Source organism: Maniola jurtina, chromosome 16, assembly GCF_905333055.1.
Source record: "Maniola jurtina chromosome 16, ilManJurt1.1, whole genome shotgun sequence".
Lineage (NCBI taxonomy): Eukaryota > Metazoa > Arthropoda > Insecta > Lepidoptera > Nymphalidae > Maniola > Maniola jurtina.
The window spans coordinates 759,429-781,326 of record NC_060044.1 but is presented as its reverse complement, the minus strand read 5'-3'; the positions used below and the strand labels follow the sequence as shown (position 1 = coordinate 781,326).

General features: G+C 38.7%; 1 protein-coding gene and 1 non-coding gene across 2 annotated transcripts in view; one reads left to right on the top strand and one right to left on the bottom strand.

Moving 5' to 3' along the window:
* The window catches only part of LOC123873123 (dopamine D2-like receptor), a 113,285-nt gene that overhangs the window by 19,837 nt on the left and 71,550 nt on the right, over positions 1–21,898 (top strand). The window lies entirely within an intron of this gene.
* Positions 13,314–13,385, bottom strand: Trnap-agg. Its single transcript has one exon. It is a non-coding gene; the product is annotated as a tRNA-Pro (tRNA).

Genomic DNA, 21,898 nt, shown 5'->3' with positions numbered 1-21,898 from the left:
TGCGACTCCGCTCAGGCATTTGTCAGCTGGCGAAAGGGTGATTCTTGCAGATGGAGTAAGGCGCAAGCCAGTTTCAGTGGTAGCACGCGCACCGGAGCCGCGTTCCTATTTCGTGCGAGACGACGCCGGCCGTGTGTGTCGTCGCACGCGTCGTCACCTCGTAGCGCGCACAGCTCAGCCTGATGCGGGTACTGATGGCGACAATATCAAAACACAAGCATCCAATCTGGTATCAACGGATGATAAAGAAGGTTCGCCTCAAAATACCAAAACTGGTGGTCCCACAACTGTAAAGCCTACTGGCTCAGGTGTGGTGACCAGAAAAAGGGCGAACCTCCTGGCAAGATTACAAAATGAAAACGTCTAGTTCAAGTATTTTATACTTTAATACTAAGTTAATACTAAGTACCCACTTCTTATAATATATTTTTTATATTAATTGTCATTAATTAGGAATTAACAAATAAGTGTTAATATATTATAAGTAGATGTCATATAAAAAAAAAAAAAAAAAAAAGGGAAAGGTGTGGTAGGAATAAGTAAAATAAATATGTATAGATCTTAGAATGAGGTAGAAGTTTATACCCATTGTGTTTGAAGTAATTTTAAAATCTTATGTATTCTGTTTATCATGTACCTACCCTGTAATTCATAGACTTATTATATGCCAGTGGCACATTATTATATAAGAAGGGAGATGTGGTGTATGTAGGTATAATGAAATATATATTAATATGTGGGTACTCAATAAAGTCAGTATTGAATCAGCCATGCGTGTTTCACTACAAGTATCGAATATTTTGCATTCTTTCCCGATTGTTTTATATCTAAAGAGGGTTTTGAACCTTTTTTGAACCCTTTGAGACCCGAGTTCCAGTTTAGGTACAAAAATTTGTTGTTATCACATTTTGGGTAAAATAGGAAGCGTTTGAATTACGTTTTCATCCAATAATATATCTACTTACTTATAATATTGCTTCACATATACCCCTAAAATATAGCTATGTGAAAAGCGGTGGTAGTATAGTGGTAAATATGTCAGCGTAATATCCAGGGTTCGATCCTGGGCTTTAAACTATTCAGTGCCACTTGCATTCCAATGTCATTGCTTTAACAGTGAAGAAAAACATCTGAGTAAACCTGCATGCCTGAAAGTTCTTCATAATATTCTTAGACCACATCATCACTTTCCATCAGGTGTGATTGTGGTCAAGCGCTTACCTATAATTAATAAAAAAAAAAGAAAAAAAAAAGAATTTGTATACTTTGAATTAGTAGTTTGGCCAGCGTGGTGGACTGTGTTCTAAACCCTTCTCATTCTGAGAAGGAAAGTTGTGATGATGAACCGGTTGTTCAAAAGTCTTTTTCTTTCTTTCTAAAGCCTAAGGAACCCAAAAAGATACAAGTATAAATTAAAAATTTATAACACCCCCGACAAGTGAAGGTTACAGTAACTAGAAAAGAGCTGATAACTTTCAAACGGCTGAACCGATTTTCTTGGATTATAGCTAAGAACACTCTCGATCAAGCCACCTTTCAAACAAAAAAAACTAAATTAAAATCAGTTCATTAGCTTAGGCGCTACGGTGCCACAGACAGATACACAGATACACAGACACACAGATACACAGATACACACGTCAAACTTATAACACCCCTCTTTTTGGGTCGGGGGTTAATAACTCAGCGTAGACCTTTAGTTACATTACTTGCTAAGTGAATTTTAGTTACAAGGCGTGAGTCGGGAACGCAATCAAGGGCTGGCACAATTTATCGCCCGAGGTTTCCTCCGTGAAACTGCTTCCCACGCGACGGGGCGGTACGGTATAATTAACTAGGGTAACAGATCGGTATGAAAAACAGAATGTAGCTTTATTGAGAGAGACTAAATGCTTTTTAATTTGTAGGATATGTACCTACAGGAAATCAGGTTTTTGGTCGTAACATACTTTTAACACTTTCCAAATCACACTACAAATGCCCGACATTACATCGCATCTGATGTGTAGTATGCTTTTGGTCGTTGAAAACACTACTATACTATATTTTGTCCTTATGTTAAAAGTATGTATCAACAATATTAATCATTAGGTAGTATTGACTAAGCAAATTAGAAAACTTTGCCGAATCCGTAGTTAACAGACCCTAAGAGACCCAAATAGATACAAACCTGGCGTAGAGCACTAGTTACATTACTTGCTAAGTGAATTTTAGTTACAAGGCGTGAGTCGGGAACGCAATCAAGGGCTGGCACAATTTATCGGCCGAGGTTTCCTCCGTGAAACTGCTTCCCACGCGACGGGGCGGTACGGTATAATTAACTAGGGTAACAGATCGGTATGAATAGGGAGTGGGTATATAATTATACGGTAATATTACGGTATAATTATATACCCTATTTAACTTATATTTTTTAACCCCCGACCCAAAAAGAGGGGTTTTATAAGTTTGACGTGTGTACCTATCTGTGTATCTGTCTGTAGCATCGTAGCTCCTAAACTAATGAATCGATTTTAATTTAGTTTAGTAAATCATTTTTTCAAATAGACAAGAAAATATTTTACTTGCTGGTAGTCATAAAATCTTTTAACCATACATAATTTCACTATTAAATTTCGTCATAAAAATATAATTAAGCCATCGCATCCGTCGCCCCATAAAATCATCTTTTAATTAAAACTCCGATCAATTTTCGACTGTCAAGTGTCGAAAGGCAATTTTTCCTCGATTTTAAGTGCAGCTCAAATTGGCTCATAAAAGTGTTTTACGATAAATCGTAATTTCAAGTGCAAAAGCAATTAGCCTCGAGTTTTATTTGCACTCTATCACTTTGAGTGTAATTTGTTTGAATTATTGAGTGACATTTGCGCGCACAGAATAAATGTCACTCTTTTTATCAGACTACAGAAAAGTCAAAAGGAAGGATTATGATTAGGGTTGCCATAATTTCTAGGAAACAGTACATGACGTTTTCTCAAACCCAACAAGCTTTTCAACTACACCACATACCTATTATATGATGCAGTGAAATAGCATACGCCAGGAGTTAGCCAACCCCCTTAGGGATATGGTTATCTCCCGGGAGATGTTAAAACGACAACTCAGATTATCACTAAACAAATCTAGTGATATAATAGAATATCGAGCATATTTTATGAAATGTAACGACAGACCGAACTGACAGGCTTTCTTCCTTCACAAAAATACTCTAGGGGTAGGATAGATAAAACTACATGGGAACTCCCATATTACTACATGACAAAACCGGGGCATGGAGTAATATGGGACGGGATGGTCAAATACGGTGACAGTCCCGTATATACGGGACGTATGGCAACTCTAGTTATGAAGGATGATGGCCGTAGCCAGGAGGGGTTTTGGGAATCTAAACCAGCCAAAGAGAAATTACTTTAAGTACCTACACATTATTTTTTTGTGAATATTATATCAAAAATAGTCATTCTCGTGGTATTTTAAAAAATCTAAACTATAACGAATACCTATTATATACAAAGTAGCAGACAAAATGTTCTTTCTTTATAATTAAAATATAAATCGCCTTTAGGCAACATCATCCTTTAGCATAGAAAATTTTCCATCACAAAGAAATACCATAAAAGAAAATGGTCCCAAAAGCAATTAATAACCGGAGACCTTTGTGACAACAGATAAAAGTGAACCCCGCCACCTCTACCGGTAATAATTAATCTATGGAAAGAGACGCAGTAGGGATCAGGGATGGCACTCCATAATTTTAACTTAAAGTTATAAGTCTGTGACCGCGAAATGGCATAAACCGGGAGTTGGCCATATCCCTTGTCTGACCCCCGTGAGATGTCAAAACGACAACTCAATTAGACCATTTCACTAAACAAATCTAGTGATATCACAGAATACTGAGCATAGTTTATGAAATGTTATGACGGACCGAACTGACCGACTTTTTTCTTGACGAGAACACTCTAGGGGTAGATAAGTAAGACTGCATGAAGTCGGGATCAGATTTCAATTCTAATTTAGTGAAACACTAATTGATAATGATAATATTGCTCAAGAGGGCCGGGCACATGAATATTTATGTTCCAATCTAACCTTTTCTAGGGTTCCGCACCTCAAAAGGAAAAACGGAACCCTTATAGGATCACTTTGTTGTCTGTCTGTCTGTCCGTCCGTCGTGTCTGTCAAGAAAATCTATAGGGTACTTCACGTTGTCCTAGAATCATAAAATTTGGCAGGTAGGTAGGCCTTATAGCACAAGTAGGTACAGGAGTCAGGAATAAATCTGAAAACCGCGTGGTTACATCATTTAAAAAAAATTAAAATATGTTTCAATTTTCAAAGTAAGATAACTATACCAAGTGGAGTATCATATGAAAGGGCTTTAGGTATACATTTCAAAACAGATATATATTTATTTATTTTCATGTATGATAGTTTTTGATTTATCGTGCAAAATGTTGGAAAAAATACCCGTTTACGGAACCCTCGGTGCGCGAATCTTACTCGCACTTTGTTGACTAGAATGTAGCTTTCTACTGGTGTAACGATTTTCAAAATCGGTTCAGTAGTTCCAGAGATTACTTCCTACAAACAAACTTACAAACTTTACCTCTTTATAATATTAGTTAGTACTAACTAGAACACCAAACTTCAGTAACCATGCCCCATTAAGTAAAACTTGGAACAACATGTTGTGGCAAATTGGTTTTAGGACCTCCCGTCCGGTCCGTTTTGGAATTTGGCAAAACTACTTGTGACGTTGGCTTCACTACACTCTGTTAGATTCGAAAGGACTTTTATGTGGTTAAAAGTTAGTTTTGTTTACTTTGACGTCCATTCTACTGGTCAGTTGCGAGTTGCGTTGGAGATAATTGCTTTATCCATACTAATTTTACTAATATTGTAAATGTTTTACAAATTAAATTAACTGTAGCTAGGCGAAGGAGCCCTTATTAAAAACTTCTTTTAAGTTTCTTCGGACGCTTTCGTTGGGCTTTTGATCTACAATAAAATATACATATAACGGGAAAAGTTAACTGATCTATACTACTGGACGGATCGGGGTGAAATTAGGCATGCAGATAGCTATTATGACGTAGACATCTGCTAAGAAAGGATTTTTAAAATTAAATCCCTAATGGGTAAAATAGGGGTTTGGTGTATTTCGCGCGGACGAAGTCGCGAGCATAAGCGTGGGGTTATTCAAGGGGCGGACCAACAAATTCCTGAAAGGCCGACAACGCATCGGTGGTACCTCTGGTACTGCAAACGTTCATCAGCGGCGGTAATCACTTAACATCAGGTGAGCCGCCTGCTCGTTTGTTCGCTATTTTATCCATATCCTTACTAATGGTACGGTTGCGATCGCGTTGTTGGGTGGACGTGCGCTGCGCTGCGCACTGTAGTTTAGTTCACTGCGTGCACAATGCATAATGTTATCTAAGACGCTGGCCCAACTCAAAAGATATGGCGGGCCAAGCAATTATCATAATTAATGAATTTCTTACGTTTGTGCAGAACAAATTGGACATTCTAGATGAACAAAGCATCACCCAAATTTGTAGTACCAACTTTACGGACGCAGAAATTGAAGCTGGAAAAAGTATTTTGTATAACTCGTGCGGTGATAAAGTGAGACATGTGCAGCGCAAAGGAGAAGACAAGAAAAAACGCAATATCAAGGACGTTATTAGATTACTAAAAGAAGTGGACCCCGACGCGCAGCCTAATTTTGTTGCCAAAGACATCAACCGGTTGCCACCGGTTTCATTTGACCACGTTGATGTCACGCGACTTTTGAAGGATATGACGGGTATGAAGAACGAACTCTCAGAATTTCAGACGAAAATGAGTGCGGAACTTGCTGAGATACGCAACTCCGTTGTTGAACAAATACAAAAGTTAAATATGACGACTCCTAAGAAGAGGAATTCTTCATTAATACCTTTGACCCCACCATCACCTGTGAGTGCACAGCAACCTACTCTTGCGACAACAGCACGGAGCTCGATTACCCCAACCTATCGTAATAACGTTCATAAGAGAGTAAGTTCAACATCACCGTCGAAATCGCTTCCGCTTGTGGCAGTACCACCGCCTGCACGCACACACGCGCCTTGCACTGAAGTGGCGCATACGCCTACCTACCGTGACATCGTATTCAAAACGGCTCGACCGCGCCAAGCAAATAGCGCACGAATGGCTCGTGTAACTTCGGGTCAATCCAGCGTATCAGCTGACGCTGAGCCTGTCGTAGCGAGACTTGCATCGAGTTATAACGAAACAATGCCGGATGATAAAAATGCGTCATTTACGGTTGTAGTGAATAAATTTAAGACGCGCAAATTAAGAAATATGCGAGGAACCTCAGACACGCAGTGTAAAATTCAAGTAGCGGATACCCAGTGCTCCATATATATTTCTCGTGCCCAGAAATCGGTCTCTGTGGATAATATTTTAGAGCACATTGCTGACATGGGTGAGGAATGCATAAGTGTCGAGCAACTCAAACAGAGAAACGAAACATCCTTTAACTCTTTTAAAGTTACGATACCTACCCGAAAACTTGACATCTTTTTGGATGGCAAGTTTTGGCCTGCTGGGTTGGTATATAGACGGTACAAAGAACGATACACGAAGAACGCCACCAAATACAATCGATAATGCCAGTACAGTCTAATGATCTACAAACTAACATAATCCGTATGGCTTCGCTTAATTGTAAAAGCATTAAGCGTTCCATAGATGCCGTAAGAAAAATTTGTAAAACCGCTGATATTATCGCTCTTCAGGAAACGTGGCTTCTCCAGCACGACCTCAACTTTGTACATCAAATAGATGATAGTTTCGCATCATTTTCGAAATCATCCGTGGACTCCTCAGCTGGGATATTGCGCGGACGTCCCTACGGAGGTTTAACTATCATGTGGCGCAAGTCTCTTTTTGATAATGTGACCGTAGTGGATTGTGAGAGTGATAGGTTGGCGGCGGTCAAAATTAGTTCTGTGGATCGCCATTTATTACTCTTCAACGTATATATGCCTGTTGATATAGAAGATAATTTGCCAGAGTTCACGGACATTCTTGGCAGGATGAGTGCGGTGATTGAAGAATGTGGGATTGAGACCGTATTTATGCTTGGTGACTACAATGCACACCCCTCAGCTAGATTCGGCAAAGAGATGCTGTCATTCTGTGAGGAGCAGACTTGGGTTTGTGCGGATATAGATGTATTAGGAGCAGACTCTGGAACGTTTTCCTTCCTAAGTGAGTCCCATGGAACGACCAAGTGGTTGGATCATTGCCTGACAACTATTGCCGCAAAAAATACAGTTGTGTGTGTGTGTGTGGATAATGGTGTTAGTTGGTCTGACCACTTCCCACTATTTGTTAACTGTGATATTAAGCTAATGACTAAAAAAGTAGATAATAAGGAGTGTAATAATGATAACTTACATAAAGACATAAGATGGGGACAGAGAAATGCAGATGAAATAAATATGTATACTAATTTATGTACTGAAAATTTTAATAGGTTAATCGAATCTAGTCACTGTGATACAAACGACTTAGATAGTTCTAACGATGTTTTAGATTTTATTAATAATTTTTACAATGATGTTATTGGTATTTTAAAATATGCAGCTATTAATAGTAAATATTCGGGATCTGGTGTACACAAATTCCGCCATAAAAAACAACTAGTTGGCTGGAATAATCACGTAAAAGAGTATTATCAAACTGCAAGATTGTGTTTTAAGTTTTGGATAGACTGTGGTAAGCCCAGTAGTGGAGAAATATATAATGACATGACAAAGACTCGTGCTATATTTAAAAAGAAATTAAAATGGTGCCAGAATAATGAGGAAGCTATAAAAATGGACATTTTAGCGACGCATAGAGCTGACAAAAATTTTACACAGTTTTGGAAAGCGACTAAATCATTAAATAAAAAAGAAAGTAGGCCAGTGAGTGTCAGTAACGTACAGGACAGCAGGGAGATAGCCAACATGTTTGCAAAACATTTCTCCGTGAAACCATTAGACGTTGCACATGTGCTCCACTCTCAGCCATTGTCACCATCACCTAAAACAGTACACTTTAGTCCAACTGATATATTCCGAACGATTAAAGATATGAAACGTGGTAAATCACCAGGCCATGATGGTCTGAGTGTTGAGCACATGTTATACGCTGGAAACAAATTGTATGAGGCCTTGTCAACGCTATTTAATATGTGCATTAAACATGGTTATCTTCCTGCAGATATGTTAAAGACGGTAGTGGTTCCTGTGCCAAAAAACAAGACGGGCGATATGTCCAGTATAGCTAACTATAGGCCCATTTCGCTGGGGACAATCGCCGGCAAGGTACTTGAGCGGTTGTTGCAGCCTGAACTGATGAAGAATGTACAGATTAGTGATGCTCAGTTTGGTTTTCGTCCCGGTCTCTCTACAGACTCGGCAATTCTGTCTCTGAAGCACGTCGTAAATTACTATAAAAGTCGTGATACATCGGTGTATGCGTGTTTCTTGGATCTGACTCGCGCATTTGATCTTGTTAATTATAATATATTATGGAGAAAAATGCGCGACTCAAATGTACATAGCGGTATTGTCGGGCTGATGAGATACTGGTATGAGAACCAGACGAACATTGTGCGTTGGGGCGACACAGCCTCTAGTGAGTTTAGACTAGAGTGTGGTGTACGTCAGGGTGGTTTAACCTCTCCGGACCTGTTCAATCTATACGTTGATGACCTGATTGAGGAGCTAAGTGGTACTGGCATCGGTTGTCATATTGACGGAGTTTGTTTTAACAACTTAAGTTACGCTGATGACATGGTGCTGCTTAGCCCCTCAATAAACGGTCTCCGTAAATTAGTATCGATCTGTGAAGGTTACGCCTTGAGACATGGATTAAAATACAATGTACGCAAATCAGAAATGTTGATTTTTAGAGCTGGTAAAGGCCCAGAGAGGATACCACCAGTTTTGTTAGATGGAACACCAGTTCAGGTTGTGCAACAGTTCAGGTATCTCGGACACATGTTAACGGGATCCCTGAGCGACGATTTTGATATAGAACGAGAGCGAAGGTCACTGGCAATACGGTGCAACATGCTCGCTCGCCGATTTGCTCGGTGCTCTGAGGATGTTAAAGTTACATTGTTTAAAGCTTATTGTATGAGTTTTTATACTTCACAACTATGGATCAATTACACCAAAAGATCTTTTAACATCCTCAGGGTACAGTATAATGATGCCCTTCGCATTTTATTAAAAATGCCAAGGTATTGTAGTGCGTCGGGCATGTTCGCCGACGCTGGAGTCCCGGACTACTACGCCATTATACGAAATAGAATTGCGGGTTTCTGGGAAACAGTCCGCAATTCTAATAACAAGATGCTTAAAGTCGTCGCTCAGGCGTCCCCTGACAATGTGTTCTATAAACACTGGCTACGGGTACACCAGATCCCTAACGTAAAATGACTATTTCATTTTAAACTATTTTAATTTTTTTTATATTATATTTTGTATTTTTTACTGTTTATATGGGTCCCTAACCTGCAATAAAACGATTTTATTTTTATTTTTTATTATTTTTAATGTAATAAATGCAAAAGTGTGTCTGTCTGTCTGTCTGCTACCTTTTCACGGCCCAACAGTTTAACCAATTCTGACGAAATTTGGTACAGGGTTAGCTTATATTATCCCGGGGACAGACAGGCTACTTTTTATCCCGGAAAATCAAAGAGTTCCCACGGGATTCCTAAAACCCATCCGCTTAACCGATTTGTATGAAATTTGGTACCGATGTAGCTTGCGTCCCAGTAATTGAAATAGGCATTTTATCCGGGAAAATCAAACAGTTTTCACGGGATCTTTAAAAACCTAAATCCACACGGACGAAGTCGCGGGCATTCTGTACTTATAAAAAAAGCTAGAAAGGCTATAATTAACATTTGAGCATAGTAAAAGTAGACACAATTAATCTCTGGGGTTAACGGCTGAGTGTTATTTCTAGAACGGCTCAGCACGGCTGTACGAGCGCGCGAGGCAATGAGCTGAAAACCGTGTTACTGTCGGCTCACCTGTGATTAACGCGGGCGTTAGCGTGCGTCGACCGCCAATCTTGAACATAGTGATGTAGTTACACTATCGACACGAACACCAATGGTTTTATCGACAAGTGTAAATTAAAAAAATTATAACACCCCCGACCAGTGAAGGTTACAAGCAACTAGAAAAGAGCTGATAACTTTCAAACGGCTGAACCGATTTTCTTGGATTATAGCTAAGAACACTCTCACACAATATAAACAGACATGAAAAAAAAAAATTTGATTTGAATTTAAGCATCGATAGCGTAGAGCATCCCTAAGCCAATGACATGGTTGTCCGTGACGTTGTGAAGCAGCCTTCCGAAGCATTGTTCCGTACCTTCTCGAGAGATACGTACGTGGCGTTTACGTCCTTAACGACTCTAGACCTGTCTTGTCCACAACTAACTCGAAATAATACCTAAATCAGCTGTGTGAAGTGTACTCTATAGTCTATGCTATCAATGTTTTATCGATAGCATAGACTATAGAGTAGACTATAGAGCAACCCTAAGCCAATGTTAGTAATCTAATGTGACGATCGACAGTTAAGATGTGGTTGTTCGTGACGTTGTGAAGCACCCTTAGTCCTTACGCAACTTACTTCCTTACTCGAATGATGGGCGTTTACGTCCTTCGCAGCTTTCTTCCATGCCTTCTCGAGTGATACGTACGAGGCGTTTACGTCCTTAACGATACAAGATAACCCTTGTCTTATCCACTGACTTGACTGAGCCACCTAAATAGTTAGGTATAAGTAAACAGTTCTGTAACAAAATACATCAATAACAGACAGATTCTCTAACGATCGACTATCCATACTTCCATATACTAATATTACAAATGCGAAAGTGTGTCTGTCTGTCTGTCTGCTAACTATTCACGGCCCAACAGTTTAACCGATTTTTGTGTGGTACAGAGGTAGCTTGCGTCCCGGAAATCAAATTGATGTATGCAACATTTTATCCCGTTAGTACAGAATTCCCACGGGATTTTTGAAAATCTAAATCCACGCGGACAAGTCGCGGGCATATTCTAGTCAACTAAACAGTCCCTAATGATGGCCATTTTTTTTTAAATTTCAGTTATATTTTTCTTTCTCTACTTTTGTAGTAGGTATTGTTCGTCCCAGTTGCCGCCTACCCTCATAACGCGCGCAATGTAGTTCAAATGGTAAACAAAACTTGTTATGTCGTTGTTCTGAAACGCTTTCTGTTCTCCGTACATCTATTTACTTGTACGTATTCATTAGAGCCGTGATAGCTCAGTGGTTGAAACGTCTGCCTCCTATTCGGGAGGTCGCGGGTTCGATCACGGGCACGCACCTCTAACTTTTCGGCGTTAAGTACGTTTTAAGCAATTCAATAATTATCAATTCCATAAAAACATAACTACAAGGAACCAAAAACTTAACTTGCTATAATCCGCCAAACCAAAAGAAATCTGTATGGTGCAACATGCAGCATGCGACATGCAGCACCCGCCCTCCTACTGATAAACATGCAGCACCATACAGATTTCTATGGTTTGGCGGATTATAGCAAATTAAGCTTTTGGTTGGTTTGGTTGGTGGCTTGTATGTCATGGACTTCCACAAAATAGCGCCTGCTTCTATACTACATTGAAAACATAACTTATTAATCCAATACCCATAAAAGTTTGCTTTATTTTGTAGTTTTAGTGATTTAGTATTTTTTAGACACATGCGTGCAAGACTCATGCCCCAACCTACGACGCGGCTTTGACCCCGAGTGGCCTATTTACGTAAAGTTCGTTGACCTCTAGCGTAAGCCAGATGATTTATTTGCAATATGTTGTGAACTTTTAAAAAATGCAGTTTGTAGTACCTTATCAGTAATCATCAGTACTAACCCGTCTTCGTTTTTTGCTAGCGTTCTGGTTACACTTTTGTATAAATAAATAAAAAAAAGTTGGCCAAAAAAATAAAACAAAACAAAAACATCGCTAACAATCAAAAGAGGTTGATTCTAATTTAATTTACGAATTCTCCTTTACTGAGCAAAGATTGTTATTCCCTTGGAAAAGTTTAGTGTCTTCAAAACAAGGGATTTCGGGCAAGCGACTGTAACTGGGTCAGTCTGCCCCTATAACGCAAACAGAGCCCGTACGTGAGGGACTGCCATCGAATTTAAACTAAAGACCAATCTTCATCAAAGGAGGGTAATTCTACGACAAAGTGACTGCGATTGCGTTCTAGAGGACAAATCTTCGACTGTTATTAGGTATACCTAACAGGAAGGTATTCTGATAAAACGAGAGGTTTTAGTTCAATTTTCGGTAGAGTCTCAATAAGTGATTCTAATCTATACACATCACACTAATATTATAAAGGAGAAAGTTTGTGTGTGTGTGTGTGTGTGTGTGTATGTTTGTTACTCCTTCACGCAAAAACTACTGGACGGATTTGGCTGAAATTTGGAATGGAGGTAGATAATATCCTGGATTAGCACATAGGCTACTTTTTATCCCGGAAAACCAAAGAGTTCCCACGGGATTTCGAAAAACCTAAATCCACGCGGACGAAGTCGCGGGCGTCAGCTAGTACAAGATAAAGTTGAAAATTAAAACCCGACATTAACAAAAAGAAGTGTAACCTTAATAATAATTGGGACCACTGGATTGGGGGCGGTTCAACTAGGAATTTTGAATTCCAATGCCGATAACAGACCAATTTATTGTGGAGCTACGAATTGGTCTAGCAATTAGCGAGGTCGGAAGTTAGGTTATAAATTGTGTAGGATTACCTAAGGCGGAAATGGTAATGCGTACATTTGTTAGTAGCTTTAATTGCTGATAAAATTTTCCGAAATTTAATCTCGCAAGAAGATGATACAGATTAGAGATATCATTTAGCTTTAGCATTTCAAAAAAAAAAATACTACGCATAAGTATTATTATAATCAGTCTATATTTATAACAGGCGTTTATTATGCTTAATACCTTCCTGAAAGGATGTAGATTACATAAGTGAAAAAATATCAAAATTGGTCAAATATTTTCGAGAAAATTGCAAACAAACATACCTTCATACATGCGGGATACCTGCAAATCAGAATCTCTCTTTTTTAAGTCGGTTAGTAATAAATTTTGTCCTAGAAAAAAATAGTATTTTTACAACCTATACCTATTATTTTAGATTTCAAGTTGCGAGGTTTTATGAACTGAAAAAAAATATCAATAAAAAGAGTTTGGGCTCGTCCGGGATTTGAACCCGGGACCTCTCGCACCCTAAGCGAAAATCATACCCCTAGACCAACGAGCCGGTGCTGATGAAGTCGAAATAATTCAATTTAAACATTAATAACCGTATACCTTTCACTTTAGAATAGTTTCGACAGTTTGAAAGTTCGTGGTTGGCTTGCAAATACAGTGCGACAAGGATCTTTTGGCGCGCGGCCAAAATTGGGACCAAGGCTACAGACAGACAAACACACTTTTCACATTAGTAATAATATTAGTAAAGAAGTATGTATACAAGTGTAAATTAAAAAAATTATAACACCCCCGACAAGTAACCCCCGGTTACGGTAACTAAAAAAGAGCTGATAACTTTCAAACGGCTGAACCGATTTTCTTGGATTATAGCTAAGAACACTCTCGATCAAGCCACCATTCAAACAAAAAAACTAAATTAAAATCAGTTCATTAGTTTAGGAGCTACGATGCCACATACAGATACACAGATAACACCCCTATATAACACCTCTCTTTTTGGTGTATACTTTTTGTGCTAGAAAGAGATCAGGCACAGGACAGATGGCTTTACGTGCCTTAATATTCAGTGTGTTTGTGTGATTCAGGGGAAGCAAACAGCGGGGTACCAAACAGGGGTATCAAACAGGGGTATTGGCTATCAATACAATTTAATTCCCCTTCCAATAAACGCAAATCAGATCCGAGTTTGTTTGATTTGAATCTAACGTTTGAACTTTGAATCCATCTGCCGGAGGAGCTTTGTGTACGCGTTCCTATTATTGACTGCTATTTATTCAGAAACAATAAGGATGACTGATGATTCTAATTTGATAATTGGAATTTAACAAGTTTGACGACCTCCCTGGTCCCAGGTTCGAGTCATGACAGGACTGCCCTTCAAATTGAAAACGCAGCACTTGCAAAATAACAATTCGAAAAAACTGTGCTTTTCCTTAGCACAGCTAAAATTTTCATGCAAGTACTGCCAAAATCCGTAGCAAAAACATACTTCCAATGAAAATTTTCCTAAAAAATATTTTTTGTCGTGTTGGAAAACTCAAAAGTGTTGATTACTGCAAGTAGAGTTACGAGGGCAGAGGGGCAACTTGGGAATTTATTTATTTGATAATTAAATTTTCATTTCATTTAATTTCTAAATAGTAATCTGATCTGGTCTGGTGGGAGGCTAAATAGCCGTGGCTAGTTACCACTCTACCACCAAAGTCGTTTTGGCGTTCCAGTACGATGCCGTGTAGAAACCAATAAAGGGTGTGGGAGTAATAAAAACTGTCAACACCCCACCCCTTCCAAGATAGCCCGCTACCACCTTAAGGTCTCGGCACACATATGGGATCGGAAAGGGATCGTAACCGTAACGCCTTTCGCCGCGCTGTCAACCAGGCGTCGACCTACCGTATGCACGTAACGAAAGCGTATCAGCAGCGCCTGTACGTCAACTCGGCTACGGCTAGGCGACACCGCGCTTACGCCTCGCCGCCCGCTGGCTGACCTGGTTGGCACCAGATCAGTTTGAATCCAAACGTTAAGTGTAGCGCACGGTTATGTCTTGGTTTACAATACGTGAGTTGGCTATGATAGCCATAGCACTTGATGAAGAGGAAAAAGAAAATAGCAAGAAAAAACGAAGAGATGTGAGCTCGGGTACGGAGAGACGTAAGCGCGGGGACGATGAGCCGTAAGCGCGGGGACGATGAGCCGTAAGCGCGGGGACGATGAGCCGTAAGCGCGGGGACGATGAGCCGTAAGCGCGGGGACGATGAGCCGTAAGCGCGGGAATTGCAAGTTCGGAGCCTGTTCCGAGGCGAGGCGATTACGTTATGATTCCGATTAGTGTGCGTTGCAGTAGGGAGTTTAATACAAATCATTCTGAACGGCTCGAGGCGATACGGTGCCGATCCCTTTACGATCCCATATGTGTGCCGAGACCTTTAGACTGACACCTTAGACTTCATCACTTATCAACAGGTAAAATCGCTGACAAGGGCGAACTTGTAATGTATAATTTTAAAAAAATGTAAAGGGTATCGCATGAAGCGGTGATAGTCTAGTGGTTAAGACTTTCTATACGGGAGGTCTAGGGTTCGATCCCGGACACGCACCTTTAATTATTGTGAGGAAACCTGCACCTGTGAGTTATCTAAAGTTATAAAAGGTGTGTGAAAGCTGCCAAATATGAACTCGCAAACACACACACACAAATGGGTAAAATATAAGTATAATGCACTACCACACACTCTGTCCAAGTTAATATCATTTCATCATAAGACTGCATCCTCATTTACGACCAAGTGAGAACGCGTTGAAGTAACTGTCGTAAACATCGCAAAAAAACTCCCGGTGAAAAGGAATAGTGAATTACGAGTATAATATTCATTATTTCAGAAGTCAAATATCAAATTTCCAGATGGAAAAAAATGGCAGCTGTGAGCATCTGGCACATTCGTCTCACTTTACCCGTTCCGATCCATTATGCATGTTACAGTATATTGACAAACGGTTCCCTAGGTTAGCTGGAATCCTTTCACAAGAGTTACGGGATTGAATTTATTTTCGCAAGAAAAATTCCAATAAGTATTTTTTATGAACATTTGCAGCACCAGAGGAACTGCCAATGTGTTGCCTAAACTATGGTCTCATAAGAAAGAGTCACTTTTTGCCTAAACTATGGGTCTCATAAGAAAGAGTCACTTTTTGCCTAAACTATGGGTCTCATAAGAAAGAGTCACTCAACAGGCGATGGAGAGAGGATCCCCAAGCAAAGTGGAGTTTCTCTACAATCTACATGATCAAACTATGGGTCTCATAAGAAAGAGTCACTTTTTGCCTAAACTATGGGTCTCATAAGAAAGAGTCACTCAACAGGCGATGGAGAGAGGATCCCCAAGCAAAGTGGAGTTTCTCTACAATCTACATGATCAAACTATGGGTCTCATAAGAAAGAGTCACTTTTTGCCTAAACTATGGGTCTCATAAGAAAGAGTCACTCAACAGGCGATGGAGAGAGGATCCCCAAGCAAAGTGGAGTTTCTCTACAATCTACATGATCAAACTATGGGTCTCATAAGAAAGAGTCACTTTTTGCCTAAACTATGGGTCTCATAAGAAAGAGTTACTCAACAGGCGATGGAGAGAGGATCCCCAAGCAAAGTGGAGTTTCTCTACAATCTACATGATCAAACTATGGGTCTCATAAGAAAGAGTCACTTTTTGCCTAAACTATGGGTCTCATAAGAAAGAGTCACTCAACAGGCGATGGAGAGAGGATCCCCAAGCAAAGTGGAGTTTCTCTACAATCTGCATGATCAAATCAGAAAATAGGAGATCCGTAAGAGAATCAGAGTAACCAACCAATATAGCTCAACGGGTTACGATATTATAGTCTTTACATTTAAAGCCGATTGACACGCGCGCACGTACACGTGACACTTGCTTGTGACGCGCATGAATCCGTAGACATAACGGCACGCATTACGTCGACGCGAACGTTCACGAAACGCTAGCGGTATGCCATGTCTCATACAGTTCCATACCTTACAATGCAATGGTACGCGCTACGTCTTCGCTTACGCGACGCATACGCGGCCCGTGTGGCCAGCGCTTTAAGATATCGCAATTCCTGAAGTATCTCGATTCTAAAATTTGAAGGAAAACTTTTAGAATCGCGATATCTCAGGAATGATGATTCTTAGAAAAAAAATATAAGACAATTTTTGTAGATAATTTTATGATCTACAATTTTTGTTTAACCTATTTTATGATAAAACTTACTGTTTAGCTGGAAAATGCAAAACATCCATTTTTGTGAATCTTGGATATATTTTTTTAGAAATGGGGGATCGATAGGGACTTTTCACAGTTTATTTATATTGATGTTCCCAACATTCGCACCAATTTTTAGCTCTATGCGAATTATTGTATCCTTGGATATCTATTTTGACTGGACTATAATATAGTTTATATCCCATAGTGAAAAATAAGCTTTAAAGTCAGTCTGATCCAAAAATTATAAAATTCCAAATCCCCACCGAAAAAAGATAAGATAAGATATACTACCCGTGAATATCTGGTAGGTCTGTCTTGTGTTACGGATTGAGATAAATTATGTATCCCCAATTGATATATTATCGCTGAACCCTAGGTCTGGGGTCATCTAGAATTCCTTCTGAGTGTGACGTAATTCATTATTCACGCGAACATCTGCTTTGCGTCTATTCATATAAATCAAATTTTCCTAAACCCTATACATATACATAGCCATATATAAGATGTCTAGGGACCGGAATGATAATCAAAACGGGGGTAAATCCAACAGAATTGAAATGTATCTCAAATGATATTTAATGTCTATACCTACTCTATCTATTTCATAACTAACCCCCGACCTAAAAAGAGGGGTGTTATAAGTTTGATGTGTGTATCTGTGTATATATGTATCTGTCTGTGACATCGTAGCTCCTAAATTAATGAACCGACTTTAATTTAGTTTTGTTTGTTTGAAAGGTGGCTTGATCGAGAGTGTTCTTAGCTATAATCCAAGAAAATCGGTTCAGCCGTTTGAAAGTCATCAGCTATTTTCCAGTTACTGTAACCTTCACTTGTCGGGGGTGTAATAAATTTTTAATTTACACTTGTTCAATTATTATGTGACTGATTCTGAACCAAATATTGGAGGTGGTCAAAAAATAACTCTGTAAATTCAACTGCAGGAATAGCGATCTACCTCAGTGTGAATTTTCTGTGGGTAAATAAATAGGTATTATTAATACCTATGCTATATTATTTAGTAGGCTAATTGAAGCACTCTAATTACGTAATTAATAATATGCTTGGGAATAATCCAATCAGTTTAACACTCGATAATATCGCATACCTACATAATTTATGACTCGATCTGTGATTTAGGATTACATAATTATTGCTTTTGAAATTAAAGCTACGGCCACACCTGCGCTCATGAACGTGGCATTCAAGACACGAGGCGAGAGCATCCACGAAAGTACGTCGATGTGCATGGGCTCTTCTCAGACTTGGGCGCGTTTGGAACCTTCGTAGCTTTAGCTTTAAGTTTAGGTTTATACCTACTTTGAATACATGATTTGAATTTGAATAGACAATTATTTCGATTACTAAAAAAATAGTGTATAAGTCATCCTGCTGGACTTCGTCTGTGTTGGTGTTAGCTGGTGGGCGTGCTCTGCCTTCTGGAGTGTTTTTTTTTTTGTTAAAACTGACTGGAAAGCGCTCTAAGGGGGTGCCGTGCGTGTGTCGGCGAGCGCCGGCACAGACGGGGTCCATACTTGTTTAGTTTTCCTAACTTGTTACAAATAACTACAAACTTGACATTGGCTAATCTTTGTAAAGCCAGACGAGAGAGAAAAAAAAGTCATCCTGCTACGTATATTGCAGGTGCACAACTGACTGAAACGCTGAATGTCCACAAACATCAAGAGCATCGTATCACTGTATATTGTATTTACAATGGGCTAATGCCATGCTAATACCTGCTATGCGTAGATTAGTTGGCTAACCTGCCCCGTAATCCAGTTTGAATTATCTCCATCGGGACTCAGGTGTCCTTAGGCGACATCAATAATTCAAAGCTGTCAGTATTAAGAGGGGTCTCTCCGTCACTCGCTCCACACAAACGTAGTTCCAATTTCATTTGAATACTAAGCAACCAATGTCCATGAAATTTTGCAGACATATTCTAGAAACTAATATCTGTGCCTGTGGTTTTCCAGATTTCAGTTAAAATATTCGATCCACAGTACTATTATACTATAATGCGTAAAAATTACTTCTCATGCGCCATTTTGATTTTATGTGTCAAATATCATGTCAAAAAAAACGATTTTAGTGAACCGTACTTTTGACATGACAGTTGACCCATAGAGTTACAAGTGTAAATTAAAAATTTATAACACCCCCGACAAGTGAAGGTTACAGTAACTAGAAAAGAGCTGATAACTTTCAAACGGCTGAACCGATTTTCTTGCGAATTATAGCTAAGAACACTCTCGATCAAGCCACCTTTCAAACAAACAAAACTAAATTAAAGTCGGTTCATTAGTTTAGGAGCTACGATGCTACAGACATATACACAGATACACACGTCAAACTTTAACATCCCTCTTTTTGGGTCGGGGGTTAAAAATGGCGTGTGAGAAGTCATTTGTGTGGACTATTAGCCACGGCTGTAAAACCACTAAAATTTCACGCGTACTCAGTAGTGGGCCGACAACGGGTTGAGATGATTTTAATGATGACTACCTATTGGATTTTCCTAAAAGGAAATACTAGCCTAAGTTACCTATATAAAATAAATCTCATCTAAAAATATGTATGTTCTAGATTTTACATATAAATTGTTACATATAAATTGGTCCGTTTTGTAGATTGAAACAAAGCTACTTTTTGAAAACGATAAATTGGTTCATACCAAATTTATGGCTGCGTCGATATGTTACAATTTGAAAACCGTTTTGATAAAAATTCATGTTTCGTGGTTGGTTTTATTGATGCATAAATTTTAGTTTTTTCACAAGTTAGATACCACTATTTATGATAAAAAAAAAATTAAAACGTAGGCACGTTAATTTTTAAACCGATTTGATGATTCGTGTTTGATTTTTATCGTAAAAAATATTATTATATTTTACAGTTACCAGTTCGATTGCCAAATATACATACGAGAATGAAAAAATTGTTTTAGAAAGTTCAGGAAAAGGCCTTTCATGTGATAGGTGGAGCACCCCATTTGATATAGTTATCTTACTTTGAAAATTGAACATACTAATTAATTATTTGTTCATTGTTAATGAACACATTTTAATAGTTTTTGTTAAATTATAACCGGATTTTTTCCTTTACTTGTGCTATAAGACCTATATACTTGTCAAATTTCATGATTCTAGGTCAACGGGAAGTATAGGTTTCTTGACAGACAGACAGACAGACGGAGAGACGGACAGACAGATGGACAGACGGGCAGACGGACAGACAACAAAGTGATCCTATAAGGGTACCGCTTTTCCTTTTGAGGTACGGAATTTTTATTATGTAAAAAGGCATTTACATAATAGAAAAATAAGTTCTAATTTCAGTCATTATTACCTGGAATATTTTCCAGAAAGTTTATTTTTTGTGTGCACACTGGCATCAAAGATTTTTCCAATTTGTCGCGTCTGCAGCCGCGATGCATTTTCCCGCGGCGAGACGGGAAGTACGGCTTCGGTAAACAAAATATCATTCGCCAATATACTCCCAGCGCCTGTTTGTGTTATCGAACAAGTTATTCAATATCTGTATATTGAATAACAAGTTCGAACTTGTTACTTGGTGGAAAATAAATTGTCATACGGATTATTGTCGGAATTATTAAGATTTAGCCGCAATTGGATCTTTAACTCGTACTGGACATCGATGTTACTGGAATATCGTGATGTTAATGCATATGGAAAGGCTCTAATATTAAAAAAAAATTGATTTCAGTTTTTAGGGTTCCGTACCTCAAAAGGAAAAACGGAACCCTTATAGGATCACTTTGTTGTCTGTCTGTCTGTCCGTCCGTCCGTCTCGTCTGTCAAGAAAACCCATAGGTTACTTCCCGTTGACCTAGAAACAGGTCTTATAGGAAAAGTAAAGGAATAAATCCGAAAACCGTGAATTTGTGGTTACATTACAGAAAAAAAAATTAAAATATGTTTTAATTTTCAAAGTAAGATAAATATACCAAGTGGGGTATCATATGAAAGGGCTTTACTATGTGAATTCTAAAACAGATTTTTATTTATTTTTATGTACTATAAGTATATAGTTTTTTAATTTGTCGTGCAAAATGACGAAAAATACCCGAGTACGGAACCCTCGTTGCACGATTTTTATTCGCACTTGGCCGGTTTTTTTTACTTAGCAACACCACATACAAGGGGACAGCGTGACACTTCACAAGATTGCGGCGTTAGTTCCGATTTTGGCCACGCGCCAAAAGATCCTTGTCGCATTGTAATATTATATCCTTACTCTGTGGTTCTGAAGCTGACCGAAATAGACTGTGGATTATGAACGGGAGGTAGAAGAATACCATGCTAAGAAGTTTTTAATTTTCGATAACTTCCCAAGGTTGCTTTCAAGAATTTGGATATCAAGAATTCCACAAAATTTATGGAGTAGTAAAGTTTTTTCTTTATTACTCGGCATACCAATTCGTTGTTTATTCAAAAACTTTGGGCATGTTTATTTTTGTTATTGCGACCGCAAAGTTGGGGAGCAGTGAAAGGCTCTCTCAATTCCTATTGCATGAAAGATTAAAAGTTTTCGCATACCTAGGTAGTTTGACAAGGGTTTATGAATATTTTCTTGAAACTTTAGAAATAACTACACGAAGAAAATCTTAACTTTCTTTGATTATTATGCTATTTTAGGATTCCCTAGTAAAACATGGGAGTTTTACTAGAGAATGATCTACTTTTGAAAGTTTTGAGCTTATCTACATGCAGTTTGAGTAGTTACAGACTCAAGAAATAGAAATTGTAGGAATTTTATTCAAACAACTTTTAC